We start from the raw sequence: 14,821 nt of genomic DNA, 5'->3' as shown, positions 1-14,821 counted from the left end.
TATTTTGTGCTGACTGTATCTTGAAAACATGTAAATTTTAGCCAGAATGCTTTAGCTTAGTTGGTTGAGCATGATGCTAGGAACACCACAGTTGTGGTTTGATCCCTGTACGGGCCACTCACTTTAAAGTTGAATTCAGTAATCCATGTGGGATCACTGAATTCAACTCAGAATTTTCTGTGATTCTGTGAAAATGGACATGAAGTGACTGAAAAATATAGTGCACTGCTAACAGGCTAACTAGCTCTTTAGGTCCCAGCCGTCTTCTCCCCAGTCCCTGGTGAGTGCCATGGCTGACACCACTACAGAATTTTAAAAACGCATCTTTTATAGTTTGCATCACCCTAACCTCCTCTCTCTAAGTCACCAGTGAGAGACACGCTGTCAGCAGGGTCTATCCTGGCCCCTTGTGCACGGTTTGAAAGTCAGTCACATTCTGTTAATGTGCATCACAGGTGAGTTGTCAGGGGTGAAAAGACAGCCAGTTCTGCAGCACCCAGAGAGCAGCAGCTGTCTGGCTGGAAACAGGCTGGGTGTACCCAGGAAGAGTAGGAGCATCTCCTCTGAGCTAAGCTGCACGTGCTGTTGATCCCACAGCCTTTGGTGGAGCCCTTACTTCCAGCTACACCAGCAGGGACTTATTAAGCACTGATCATTACATCCCTTGGGATGCATTTGGATAATCCATGGAAACAGGACTGCAGAATTCTCCATGCCTTAGTACTGGCCCAGTAATCACTAGATAAATGCCGCTTCTGCTAGCTAGCTATCATCAATTAAAACAATATGCTCAAAAATATTTAATGGTCCCCATTCTAACCCCAGTCAGTACTCATTTTCTGAAAACTCTGTGGCCAAACTAACAGATACAGTTAATAAATTGGTGTTTTAAAAAGATATAAATAAATAAATACCAGAACTATTTCTGTGATTAGACAAACATTTCAGTGGGTATATGAATCTTGCTAACATGACATTCACAGTATAAGACAGATGCGGATTTTTCCACATTAAGGTCTTAAGATAGGATATTCCATCAGTCCACTCCTCATACAATTAGCATATTAGCTAAATTTGCTGACAGGCATTCTATGTGAGATTTATATCTCCTTTCAGTCCAAGTGAAATATTTGTCTTTCTGCAATATTTTCCAAGAACGTACAGCATGTTTGAGAACTTTACTGTCCTATTTTGATAACTAAGTCCAAAATTAAGCTTAAAATGAATTGCCCAGCCCAGCTCTCCTGAAATGTCAAACTGAAGCTGGCAAAGGAAGATAACAGGTCATAAAGGTGGCATTCTCAGGGAGCTAACTGGTGCCATTATACTTTAGGCTCTCTCCATTGCTACTCTGTGTACCCTTACTTGGGTTTATAACTTGGCTGTAAAAATGTTTTCTGGGCGAAACTTGGCAGACAAAGTCTTAACTTGAGCACAAATACATTTTAAAATAAATTTCCATAAAAAATAAAGGGAAATATCTGTCTGCAGTGAGGCTTTGAGCAATGCATAGTCAAACTGGTAAGCTGATCTGGTAAGCTGCAATACACCCGGGTACAAGCCCTGAGGGTTAGTTCTGCCCAGCCTGTCACTGTTCCCACAGAGGAATCAATACCACAGCTACTTTCACCCTGAAAAAGACTCTTCCACCAGCCTAGCTGAATCAGAAGTGGGGAGAAAAAGAAGCCATGATGCTTGCAGGGCTGAAGAAGCCTGTCCCCTTTGGAGCAGCTGCTGGCACAGGGCTAAGAACTGAGGGTCACAATCTAGCCCCCACTTACCAGAGCCTGTGGCAAGATAGGGCCCAGCCCTTCGTGGAAAAGATTTGATGGTTCCTCATTTTGTGTGATTTGCAGTATTCACACCCTCTGTGTTCACAGAATGAGAGGAAAAATCACAACATCCATACCTCCTTCAGTGGTGTTTTCTCTGCCAGACTGCCAAAGCAAGTCAGATATTTGTTAATCCTCTTTAAGGTTCCCAGTACAAGACACACTGCAGGTTGTTGCCTGCTTCCAAATAGAACACCACACAAGGAAGTAATGCACTTCTAAGTCACTCAGAGTCAGAGATAATTAAGCCCTGTCCCCCTTACCTGCTCTTTTGATGGCATTTCAGGCACAGTGGAAAGGTTTCAGCAGTCTTGAGGTAGTCTGTGATTTTCCCATCTTGAATCAGGTCTTATCCCAGAGACCCTGCAGAACAAAGAGCCGCTAATTTCACCTAAATATCTGAAATACACAAGGAATTCTTCTGTTTTTAATGGTCAGAGACCACTTATTTGTATTGCAACAGTCGTGCTATATGGCAAGCACATATGATATGGCTGGACCATCACTGGGAGGCTGTGGGGAAGATTGGAAAGGACTCAAGTACCCCCACCTTGGTTTTATTCAGCAAAAATGCTAGCTGTTTTTGAACTAAAGATGCTTGTAAATAATAGCTAAATTCAGGACAGAGAAAAAAGTTTCTGATTAATAAGAAAGAAATGCAGAAATTTCAAAACAGGACATTTCAACATTTCTAAAAAGTGTTTCATTTTTCTGGATTAGGTTCAAAAAGCACATTAAAAAATATTCCATTAAAAAACCCCAAAGCAACCTACCAAGGAAAAGCAAACCAGCCAGAGAAGAAAATCATGGCATATAGCCCATAGTTTCAGCCCTCTATTTGCATATGAGGAGTATTTTGAACATCCTCTCTTCCTGGAGAGGGCACTCATTCACCTTTGAACAATTCATTCTTACTTGTCCTTTCTGTCCCCATGAAAGTTTATTTGCTTCAAACCACCCCAGATTTCCCCAGAAATATCTGACTGGTGAGGGGATACACTGCCTTGGTTTAACATTCTGTTCTGGCTCAAGCTCTAAGAAAAATCATCTCCATACTCTCCTTCTCCGTTATAAAGTAAGAAAAAGAGCAACAACAGGTAAAAATTCTGAAACATAACCTTAGTTTCCATTTTGGCCATTGAGGTGTAGAATCAAGTAATGGACTTGCTTCTCATAGGACACGAATTCTCATAGACCAAACTTAAGTTTTAACAAATCTGTACACTTCCAGAAAAATACCTGTCTTCAGTTCCTCAACATTGTGCAGGGAAATATCATCTCATTAAATGGTTGAGACACAAGTTCAAACAATGAACTTGTGTCACAGAAATTTTAATGTGGTAACGTTGTTCTAGTAGAACTAGAGGGTAGATTTATAATCTAGAAGATCCAGAAGAATTGGTAGATAGTAGATTTGTATTAGCTCTTGGCATCAAACTTGATGGCCCTGTCAATAAATTGTGAATTTCTAGGAAGGGCATATAAATGTAGACAAGAAACATCAAGTTCCATGCCTGATTTTACAGTTGGTAGGCAAATCAAGTCCTGATACTGTGAATCCAGCTATTTCTGTTCAACACAGCTCCTGAGACATTAGCTATTATTAGATTAAGCTCCTGGAAACATTTGACTAGATCACTATATCAGATGCATCTTTTTGACGCAATCATCCACTCAAACTAGCTGGTAGTAGGAAATACCATTTTGCCTGTCTTTCAGTGTAAGACGTCTCAGAAACTACTTTTTTACCAGTTCCCAAGATGCAAGCAGATGTGTCCTCTGGAACTCGTCTGGGAGTTCACCCAGATTCACCTCTTCAAGTTTTTTTGCTTGTTTCTTACTGCACACATACTGAAAATTATGCTATATGTATATGTATACTAAACAATAGGCTTTACATAGTTGTGCATTGTTGTACAAAGACTTCCCAAATTTGCAAATTTTTTCCTGCAGAAGACACACCAGTGTTAAAAAAATGGGCCACCTGCATTTGTTGGAATTACAGTAAAAATTAGTTTCAGCCATGTGTAAAATTAAATGAAACATATGAACTTAAAACATTTAATAAAGAAAACCTTGACATCTTTATTTAAGGAATTTCATGGATGCCGCCATTAAAGATAGCTGCAACACAAAGAAATGGTGGGGTTAAATGTTGAACATATGAGAAAATTAGGTTGATGTGTGTAATCTAATATAAACACTGTTAATTGTTTGTTTTTCTTGGTTTCCTTATGCTCATTCTCTCTCCAAGTCACTTGGCGTTCATTCCTCAGTAAACCAATTACTTCAGGACTCTATTAGATTTATGTTCACTGCTCCCAGTCAACTCTCTTATACTCATGAAACCTTATTCATGATGTGCAAGAAAAAGCCTGAAGAGAGCTGAGACCCAGGGGATTGGCCAGGTTTGATAGAAAATATGGAACGGAATCGCTGCTGAAGTCAGTCTTTTCAGGACTGACTGCAAGTCCTTCAGAGGCACTCAGAGCTTAACTTGCTGTGGCAGCAGTGGCAGTATTTGAATGTTTGGGACTGGATGGACAGCTTACAACCATTCCTCACTGTTCCAGGTTTCTGTTCCAGTTTGTCATCAGCAAGCTCAGACACTGGGCATCCATACATCCCTGCACATGCCTGGCTGCAGCAGAGATACCAGTGGAGGCTCAGGGCACGGGATGGCGTGAGGAGAACCTCCTGACTGATGAAGGCTTCTAAAAATTCAAACACGGTCATCATCATCCTTACAAAAGGCCAAACATCATTCCAGCTCCTTTGAAAGGAAGCTAGGTTACGATATTCTGATAGACCAAAGCAGCAGTTTAAAATTAGTAATAATTAATAAGCTTGATGGCCTTTGAAATGTCTGCCATTTTGTCTTCACCAAGTTGGAAGAGAGCTGCTCAACATTGCCATTTTTCTTTGCCTCTGCACTTAGTGTCCATTCTCCCACTTTCTCTCTCAATATAATAAGATAAAACTTTGTTACGAACTCTGCTATAATTTCTCAGTAATCTGAGAGGATAACCACAGCTGCAGTTTTGAGGTTACCAGCAATTCCTGCTACTGGCAACTTTCCGTCAGTCTTGTTAAGAAAGTTGCCACAATTTTACCACAAATAGTAAGTCTGTGGCATACTGCAGAACTTGCATACAATTGCCGTTAGCTTAACCAAGTGTTCATTTCTGTTAACAATAGCTCTCTAAAACTGCTTGAAAATCGGGCTTCAGCCAAGCCAATCTGCTTTACATTATGCAAAGTATTTTAGTGTGAAACCCTTTAATAGAAGTCATCACTAGAGTCACTTTGAGATTATACCTCCTATCTGCAAGACTTGAAAAATTGATTGTAATACTTGCTTTTTGGATTATCTGTACTGCTTTATACACACACACACACACACACACACACAGGGAGAAAAAAAAAAGTCATTGGAAGCATGTTTAGCCAAAACTTAAGTACAAGTTATTTTGTAAACATTATTAAAGTGCATGTTCAGCAAATCCATTTGGCTGCATTAGCTCATACATTCATGCAGCTTCTGAGTCCTTAAACTGTGTTACTAGTAGTACAGAAGAAAGTCTATACTGAATTGTGCTTGTGTTGCCTTTTGATTTCGCAGGTTATAGAGATCTTATATACAAAGTCAACTACAAAAAATCTAAATCTTTTAATACATAGTGATATCTAGAACTAGGTAAAACAGGCCTGGTTAAGGATTCTTAATGAAATGTGCTAAAACTTCATCTAAACTGATTAATTTGGACAAAGTTTCAGTTTCTATGGACTTTGCTGAACAACACTGAAACACTGAATCATGGAGGTTTTCATTGCATTATTTCTTTTCTTATATCTGCAAAAGTATAAAAGCAATTCTCCTAGAAAAATGACAATTTAATCAGTGATTTTAAGCTGGGGCATTCTTCCTGTGTTCCACAAATCTCCAACTTTCATTTGAGTTGCATTTTCAAAAAGACAACGAACATGAAAAAGTCTTTTGTAGAAAGCTAAATAATTGATATTTGCTACCAGAGCTGTTTTTGCAATAAGTCCAGTCATTTGGCATGTAGTTTTTTAGAGGCATGTGCGTCATTACATGTACATTTTGCTTATAATCAAATTTTTCAATAGTTGTTCTTGTTGTATGAGTTGGCCATGCCTTTTCTTGTTTTATGAGTTAGCATAGCTGGGAGAAGTATGGACACTGAAGGATTGTGGTTTCAATCTAAGAAAACTTAGAGGCTGGTCATATAAGAAAAGTCCTTCTTAAAAGACTAAGGATTTTTTTTCTTTTTTTTTTAATGGCAAAAAATTCACCTATTCAGCAGGTTTTAATTATTTTTCAGAGAAGCTTGACAGTATATCAAATTGACCAGTCATTACATGCTGACATTATAATGAAGCTGCCTTCTCTCATGATTATATCATTCTCTCCATTACTGAAAAGATTTTAGCCCAACCATCCATTTTATAGTGATCTCTTTACTAAAAAGTATTATGTTTTAGTGATAAAAATGGAACCAGTCTGTTCTTCAGGGTGAAAAACAATTCCAAACCTCTGCTATTTTAAAGGCTGGCACAATGGCAAATCTACAAATCCCAACTAATTTCACTGGTGTTGGATGTCCTTGAAACAAACCAGATGCTGGAGCTCTTTTTCTGTACTGCTCACTGTGAAATTTTGGATTCTGAAAACCAATTAAAAGGGATAGGAAAATTAGTGGGAGCTTTCACTTATATCAAGTTTTAGCCTTTAACTATGATTAGACTGTTTAATCTTGAATCAATATAGTGCCCAGAAAGACCCCTCACTATTCATTCCATTCCTTCTGACAATGGAATTCCAATAAAACAGAAGTGCTGTAAATAAATGGAGAAACATTGAGCTGAAAAACATGCAAGCATTTCCTTCCAAAACCTTTAGCTTAGGAGTCATCTCGAGTTTTTAATATCATTAGTGCCAGTCACACGCACTTTTGATCATGGGACATCCAGCTTGGACACAATGATAGAAGAGATTACTTTCATAAATCTTCAGACTAAATGAACTGATCTCTAGGTAATGAAGGTCTTGACTATCAGTGAAATGTCTCCTCAGAATGATTCATGTTCAGAAGAATTTATTTCTTCCTGACCCAAGGGCAAGTTAAATTTGACACACAGCCCAACGGTGTTTAGACTAAATGTAGTCATAATTAGCACTGCTAGGACATTCTTTTAGTGGTCTGTGGCCATGCTGACTTAAAAAATCCTCTGACTACATTTTCGATACAGAGTCGGGTGCTACATTATTAATACTTTGGCACTTATTGTTCACTTTCAGACTGAGGTTTAGGTACCCTCTTGTCTGTGAGTTTGAGTCCATCCCATACCATAAAAAAAAAAATCATCTTAAAACACTACAAAGAAGCATGGATTTAGATGGCTTTCTTTACCCAGAGAACATGGAAAGATTATGACCATATTAGTGAGTTAGTAGTTTTCCTCACTCATAGTACTATATTTATAAACCAAAACAGAGTTTCTTGGTGGATTTACAACATAATTCAATTGCCCTTCACAAAGTGAACAAGTTTTAAATGTTTTGCAGATTTCTATAGACAAGGTGTAATGGTTCTGCAGAGACACACCACATTCCTGGCTCCCAATGAAGTATTTAATCCTTGCTATCTTTCTCTTTTCTAGTTTTGAGCCTTCTTTACAGATACAATATTGCACCTACTTATAATCAAGTTGATTTTTTAGAAAAGATGTCTTTCAGCAGATCTGCCTTCTGCTCTCTAAATTACTTTGTTATGTGGTCTCCTAATCAGACTGCTGTAGCTGTGTATGAATTCCTTCTTTTTTTCAGAACAATCCAGTATATATTGTTATGATGAAAATTTAAAAGTAACAATGTAGCATTAAATTACAAAGACAAGTTTTTATGCAACCATTCAATGTCCATGGCACAAAATGATAGTCTGCAGTCATACTCCTCCAGAAAGTATTTCCTTCTTCAAATGCTTTGGCTACTTTTTTGGCATGAAAGAATTGACTGTTGTTTCCTAACATACCAGCATGCATGAAATTCATAACAATGCAATCAGCACAAAACTTGTTCTAACTTAATCTGCACAAGTGAACTTTGCAAGGACTTCTGGTAGATTTTGTCATGATGCACCAGTGAAACTGAGTAGTCCCTTCAACCTTGAATCCCTGCTCTAGATCTCACTGCCCTTCTGTAAGGTGGTTTCTGTGTTTCTCCAGTCCTACTCTCAAATATATTTTCTTTGTCTGACAGACTCAGAAGCTTGACTCAACGTATCACATTGCACATGATCTCCTAACCAGATGCAATAATCAATCCAAAGAGAAGTCATGTAACAAATGCCAAATAAGACAAACTTTCTTCTGATTATTCACTCTTCTTTGATTTTCTTAAACTCAGAATAATAATTTGTAATTCTTTTCATAAAGGAATTTCTCTTATAATCTGCACACAATAGCTAAGCACTTCTTCATTTCTTTAGACATTCACTCTAAGTTTTTAACAAAGAACTTTCTTTCCAAGGCAACCTGAGTCTTTTATTCTGATTCACATCATCATTGGGATATTTTACTGTCTAATCCAAACATAAACCATAGATAAGTTGGACAGAAAGAGATCACAGTAAAGAAGTTGGACATCACAGGCAGAAAACAATGTGCAAAGTCTGAAAACTAGTCTCTGATGAGTTCTCATACACCAGGGTTTACTCTGTCTGTGAAATGGTTCTGTACCTTATCTCAGCTGCTGCTCCAGTCAATGCTTCCCTTGTACTGTCCAAGAGTAACTCTTCACAAGATTTGCCTGGCTGACACTAGGCAGTTAAGCAGATATTAAAAAGCTTGCTTAAGACCACAGACAGATAAATGCTTCTGCATATGGGCCTGTATGAGCAAGATAAAACAATTCAAGAGACTCCTTCCACTTCCATATTTCCATTTCAAACCTTCCCTGCTGTTACATACATGTAATGTCTATGCAGGTTCTGTTTATGCTCAGGAAGTACTGCACAAAGTGAATCTACAAACATATTTCCTAAATGCCGTTTCATCTGCATCTGGTTAGAAGCCCAGTGTCACTGGGCCATATTCACCCCTGAAGCATCCAGAAATCCAGTCTCTGGTTTTACCATGTTTCAAGTGGTTGTGTGCTAATTATTGCACCTCCTGTAATTTAAGTTGTTTTTTAACTTCATTAGGAAGAAATCCAGAGTAAACTCTTTTCCCTGTTACCATCAGCAGAAGCTGTTGATGGAATATGCCCGGTCACAGTGGACCAGCCAGAATGAACAGACTGTGGTTTCCTGTTCCAAGGAAGGAAACAATTGGTTTTTCCCTCAAGCACATAAAAGAGGCTGCTGCTTTGTAGGTAAACATAAGAAAAGGTGAGAAAGCCACGTACTTCCTTTTGCAGCCAGCTCACCTCAAAAAGGCCAAGATTATGCTGCATGTATCTGAAATGAATTCAGGATCGAGTAACTCAACACGAAAATCCAACTGCTGACAAACTGTAGTTCTTGAAATACACACCATGTCTCTACTTTAAGCTGTGGGAAATTTACCTGGCAGAAGTACAAATTCTGAAGACAAAAACAATTGGAGAAGACAACAATAATTATTCTTCTGTATCTGCTTTAGTTGTTAGCTATGAAAACTCTATATGAAGATCGGAAAATATTTATATTTTTTATGCTGCATCTTCAAAAAAAAAATAAAATTAATTCCTAATTAAAATTAAAACCACAGCCAATTATGCATTAAAAATCAAAAGCATCTATCTTTCTAGTGCTGCCTTTTCTTTATTAGATGGGCTAAGGTGTATACTGAAAAGCTTTTTAAAAAATCCCAGGAATGACCATTTCATGCCCTGATCTAGGCAGTCAGCCTTAAAGATATTTCCCACAAATGACATGTTGCATGTCCTCAGTACCCAGATTTGACAGATCGAAGAATAAAACTTCACGGTTCAGTTGCTTTAAATGTTCCACATTGTCATGGCAGATGATTGACAACAGCCACTGAGTCTGTGGTGGAGTGTTCCAACTTTGGATACACATCTGCTGAGCTGCAGGTACTTAGAAGGGAGCTTTCTCATTTGCATTTCTACAACTTTGAAAAAATAAACCACAAAAAAACCTATGCTTTCAGTTTTTGACACCCACCTTTAATTTAGCTTGCTTAATATTGCTGACCATTTCTCATATTATTTATCTTGCCTTAAATGTTCAGCATCACCTGAGAAAATAAGGTGCTTGGACTACACCCCATCAAAACTCTTGCAGGCTGCATAATGCCTAGGGAAAAAGGTCACAAAATGAATCTGCACCTGATTTCAGGGTTACATGTCAAATTTGGGCTTTCTTACATTTTAGGAAACCAGAGACAGCTTTGGGTAACTGTGGTTTCATGCCTGGAAGTGAAATTGCTATTGACTTTTCACAATCTATTTTATAAATTTAATATATTTATATATATATTTAATTTTCTCATTTGCCTGTAGCTTGAAAAAACACATGTAACTTTTACAGCCCTTGAAGCGATGTGACAGCAGATGAAGCACAGGGATAGAAGCAATCCAGGGTCTCATCAGGTCTATTTTTTAAACAGTGTCTTGTCCTGCCCTCTTGCTATCATATGGATTTTCCTCAATAGTCTGTGAATGGTATTTTAGCTTTCCTGTACATACTTTTTTTGGCTTACATGCTAAAAAGCAAACCACCATACCCTCACTTGTTTTTCTAATTTCCTTTATTCAGATTATCCCTTTATGGTGATCAGGAGCCACAGAGGCCTTGAGATCTCGTGAAACTCTGTAAATAAGCCTAATGGTACAGCAGCATCCCGTAGGTCATGCTGCCCTAAGCACCGACCCCACCCGAGTTAGGAAAGCTGTGGCCACTGAGTTGGGTGGGAGTAGGTGAGACCCTAAGGGCTCACCAGACACCAAGTCACCCACCTGCCTCGGAGCTGGTAGGAGAGCAGCAGCTCATCCAACACAGCGGCATGGGGAGCTCAGTTTCACACAGCCTTGCAATGTCAGCCTCACCAGAGAGCCTGATAATCCACAAATGATACTCTTGGCTCTCTGCACTGTTGCCTGGTAATGAAAGCAGGGAAAGGATTCCAGCAGTGAGCCATCACCCTTCAGTCATTAAGGGAAAACACACGTATGAAGAGAGGGACACAACTATGCGTGTGCACACATATGACTCCCCATATATCACCAAATGTCTGGCCAGAGCCATGGTTGGCCTGTGGAAAATCTTATCTTGGTTAGATTAAAATATACCTCACATCTGAAGCCTTTTTCCTTCATGAATGTAGTCATCTTGTTACCTCAGTGAACCGCATTGTATCCAATGCCTTGTATGTTTGAAAAATTATATGGTTAAGCAAGATATTTCATAATCATTAATCTATAGTTAACTTAGCCTGCTGTATTATGCAATACTATGAGGACCAGCTGGGGCCCACTAACCAGAAAGCACTTTTATGGTTTCTCTTAAGGGCCATTAAATCAACGTGATGAGAGCACAGCTGGAAAATATCCTACAAAAATTTATCAGATCCCACACAATATGTAAAGGGACCACTCTGTGCAACTGCAGACTCAGCACCAAACACTCTCAGCTGAAACTGCAGGTGGAGGAGCATTTGAAGCAGAGCTCGTATCCAGTCCTGGAAGTGCCTGCTGCCTCTCCCTTTTCCCTTGTCTGTGGGGTTTTCCATTTGGGCCTCACCAGCTGCTTTAATTGCTGTGGATCCCTTAGGGGTAGATTAATGGGATCATCCAAGCAGCCTTGTCGCCAATTGCCATGCTACCTGCTTAAGCCATACAAGGCAGAACTTCCTAACACTGCAGCAGGGGATGCTGGCAGTGCTGCCTCCTTTATCTCGAGGACACTCTGGCAGGGACCTGGAAATTGCACACTTTCTTCCTTCATGTTTTGAAACAGAAGGCAAAAAGGAGGAAAAAGCTATTAATCCCTAAAACCCACACGATTCACGACTGTTCACACATCATAGATAATGCAAAATAATTAAGAAGGAATGCTGTAACTGAGTTATAATGTCCTGCAGAATTAACATCTGATTAAATAAATCAGATTAGGAAGTGAAAGGCATATTAATCAGAATAGAGCAGACAAATGCCCCCTCACCACTATAGGTGCTTCATGGATGCCTAATGGGTTTTAAGCCTCAGAGCAATTTCTTTAACACCTTTCTTAAATGTCTATTAGGACCTGATCCTAGGGGTTTGTTGAAGCTAGTGCAGTTTTGCTGTGGAATTAACAGTCTCTGGATCAGATCCATAAATGAATCAAATGAAAATATGGGAGAAAGAGAAGAGCTAAGTTTTGATAGACCTCTGGGGTTAGGGGCAAAAGAGAAGAAGTGCAGTCCAAAAGGGACATTACAAAATACATAAAAATGAACCAAAACCAAAAAAATTTCTGGGAGATTCCAAGCAGTGGTCCGCAGGTATTTTTGCACACTGGTATAGAGGTAATAATTGCACATGTCTGATAAGCACAAATTCTGGGTGTGGTCTAAATGAACATTAGAAAAACTTGATATGAGAAGTGTTGTTCCAACCAGAACTTACATTCAAATCTCTGCAAAGCAAAGACAGGTGTCTTCCTACTTCCAGGCACGACTGGCTGTGATAAAGCCAGATAGTTTATATATCTAGACTTATCATGAATGTTTTTCCTTTATGCTTCCTTCCTGTCTTCTCCAGAATGAGCAACTCACACAGATTGCTTCCCTTCTTTGCTCTTGTGCAGTCTTTAAATTAGACATTTTGAAATAGCTGCTCTCTTCAGGGCTGCAATAATACTAAATAGCTTAGGGTAGCAACTAAAATGAAACAAAGGGGAAAAAAACAATTCTGGAAATTTGTATGTGTGCGAGGGAGGGTTTTGAAGTAGAAATGAAGGCCACTGCCAAATTAGAACTTAGCTATTCGCCACAGCCAGCAGCTTTCCACTTGCAAAGGGAGCCATAATCTTAAGGATCAAATTTTGGCAGATTGCACGTGGACAGTAATTACTGAATAACAAATAGACAGCATCATGCATATATGAAAAATACATAGGCATTTGCAGAATAAGAATGTGTGTATATGTCTGTGTATTTGAATATATGTTATGTGTATGATTTACACCATGCATCTTAATCTGTGTTGTATTTCCTATGCATGTGATATTTAGATACACACACACATAACATATATGTCATTGTTACCATACTGCACTTTGATTAAAATTCCAGAAAGATCAATCCAATCAAGACATCTTTCTCCCTGTCACGCCTCCAGACAAGGCAAATCTAGTTTTAAGTAGCTTTGCAAGACCAGAGGACTCCCAGAGAAAAGATTTAATAAAACCTTTTTCTGAACCACTAAAGTCAGTGGAAGGTTTGTCCCTGTCTTCAATGGGTGCAGGATCAAGTTCTTTTCAGACTGAATAGGAAGACTAGGATCAAACAGTAATGAAAAAACCTGTTCTCAAGTGGAGAAAGCAGCATCTTCTTCCTTCCTCCTGGGATTTCTTCACAGGGTTGTGTACCCATATAGCAGGAGCCACAGGGAAGGACTCTTTGGGGTGCAGAGGGGAGAGAGACAAGTGGTGACATAACAAGTATCTTGAGGGAATTGCCTCCAGGAAATTCCCTCAAAAGAAAATTCTGCTTCACAGTGTGCTATCTTTTCCTTCTTGCCCTTGCATCCTCTGGAATTGCACTGAAAACAAGTCTTCATGGGAAATCTCCCTTACAGAGATGATGCTGAAGGCTAGAGGCATGGCACAAACAAGATTCAGGGCATGGCTGAGGACAGGGGCAGCTGGTGCTCATATTCAATAATTCCTTAAGGTTTTATGTCTCCCCAATGGTATTCTTCGTGTGTGTAAAAGGTTCCACATTTTCCACAGAAAAGAAGCTTTAAAAAGAACCTCACTTAGTTCGCAAAAGTGCTATTGGTACTTAAATATATTTTGACAGGCTTGCTGCTGTTAAAATATATTGACATAACCAAAGCAGAAATACCCTCTGCAGTAGTTCATGGTTCTTTTTACTGAGGAAATCTGAAATGAGTTTCCAAACCCAAAGCAGGGGAAGTACTGAATTTTTGAATTTTAAAAACACAGAAAGCGAACCCTCCCTGAGGTATACAAAAACGTAGAGGGAGAAATTGTATCTTCCCAAGCTTTGCCAAATGAAATGGGAGGAGGGGGAATTAATTCTTTTCAGAAACAAAAGAGAAAACGGAGGAGAAAAGCTTGGGTCATGAGCACCAAGCAGGCAACACGACTGCATGTTGCTGCCTGCAATGTCTCCACAGGAAATGCAGTCTTGCACAGGATGGTCTTGGTCTGTTGGAGTGCTGTGCCTTTAGACCAACTCATGGGACACAGGAGAAACCAGCAGAAAGCTCTTCTGTGATTGTACATTGACGTGTGCCCCACCCATAACTGCTACAGTATGTCAGATTTGTCAACGCTGTGAAAAATCCCAGTAGAATCCCAAGGATTTGCAAATATAACAGCTCAGATTCATATTCCCCCACCAATGGCAACTTATGAAAGAAAGGACAGAGCCTGACATTCTTGATATTTCCGCTTCCAAGAGGATGTCTTGCTGTGTTAATCCTTATTCATATCCAGACCACCAAAATGTACAAAGTGCTCATAACCCCTTAATAATATTTCAAGAAAATATGTGGGTAATACGGCTAATTCACCTCTGTTAAATATGATCAGGGCTTCAATGTTATTTCTTTCAAGGTTTCTCTAAATATTTCATGATCCCTTGATCATAATCTGCTCCTTGAAATTTTGATCCCATCTGTTTAATTTCACCCAATTTCTTACAGGTTAAAGAGTATTTTTCAAGATGGAATATGTTTTTTCTCTTCTTTAAATACTTCCTCCTCATCTTCCATCCAAAATCAATATTTTTAA

This window comes from Fringilla coelebs, assembly GCF_963513975.1.
Source record: "Fringilla coelebs genome assembly, chromosome: 3".
Classification (NCBI taxonomy): domain Eukaryota; kingdom Metazoa; phylum Chordata; class Aves; order Passeriformes; family Fringillidae; genus Fringilla; species Fringilla coelebs.
The sequence above is the reverse complement of the archived record's forward strand: the minus strand, read 5'-3'. Positions refer to the sequence as shown.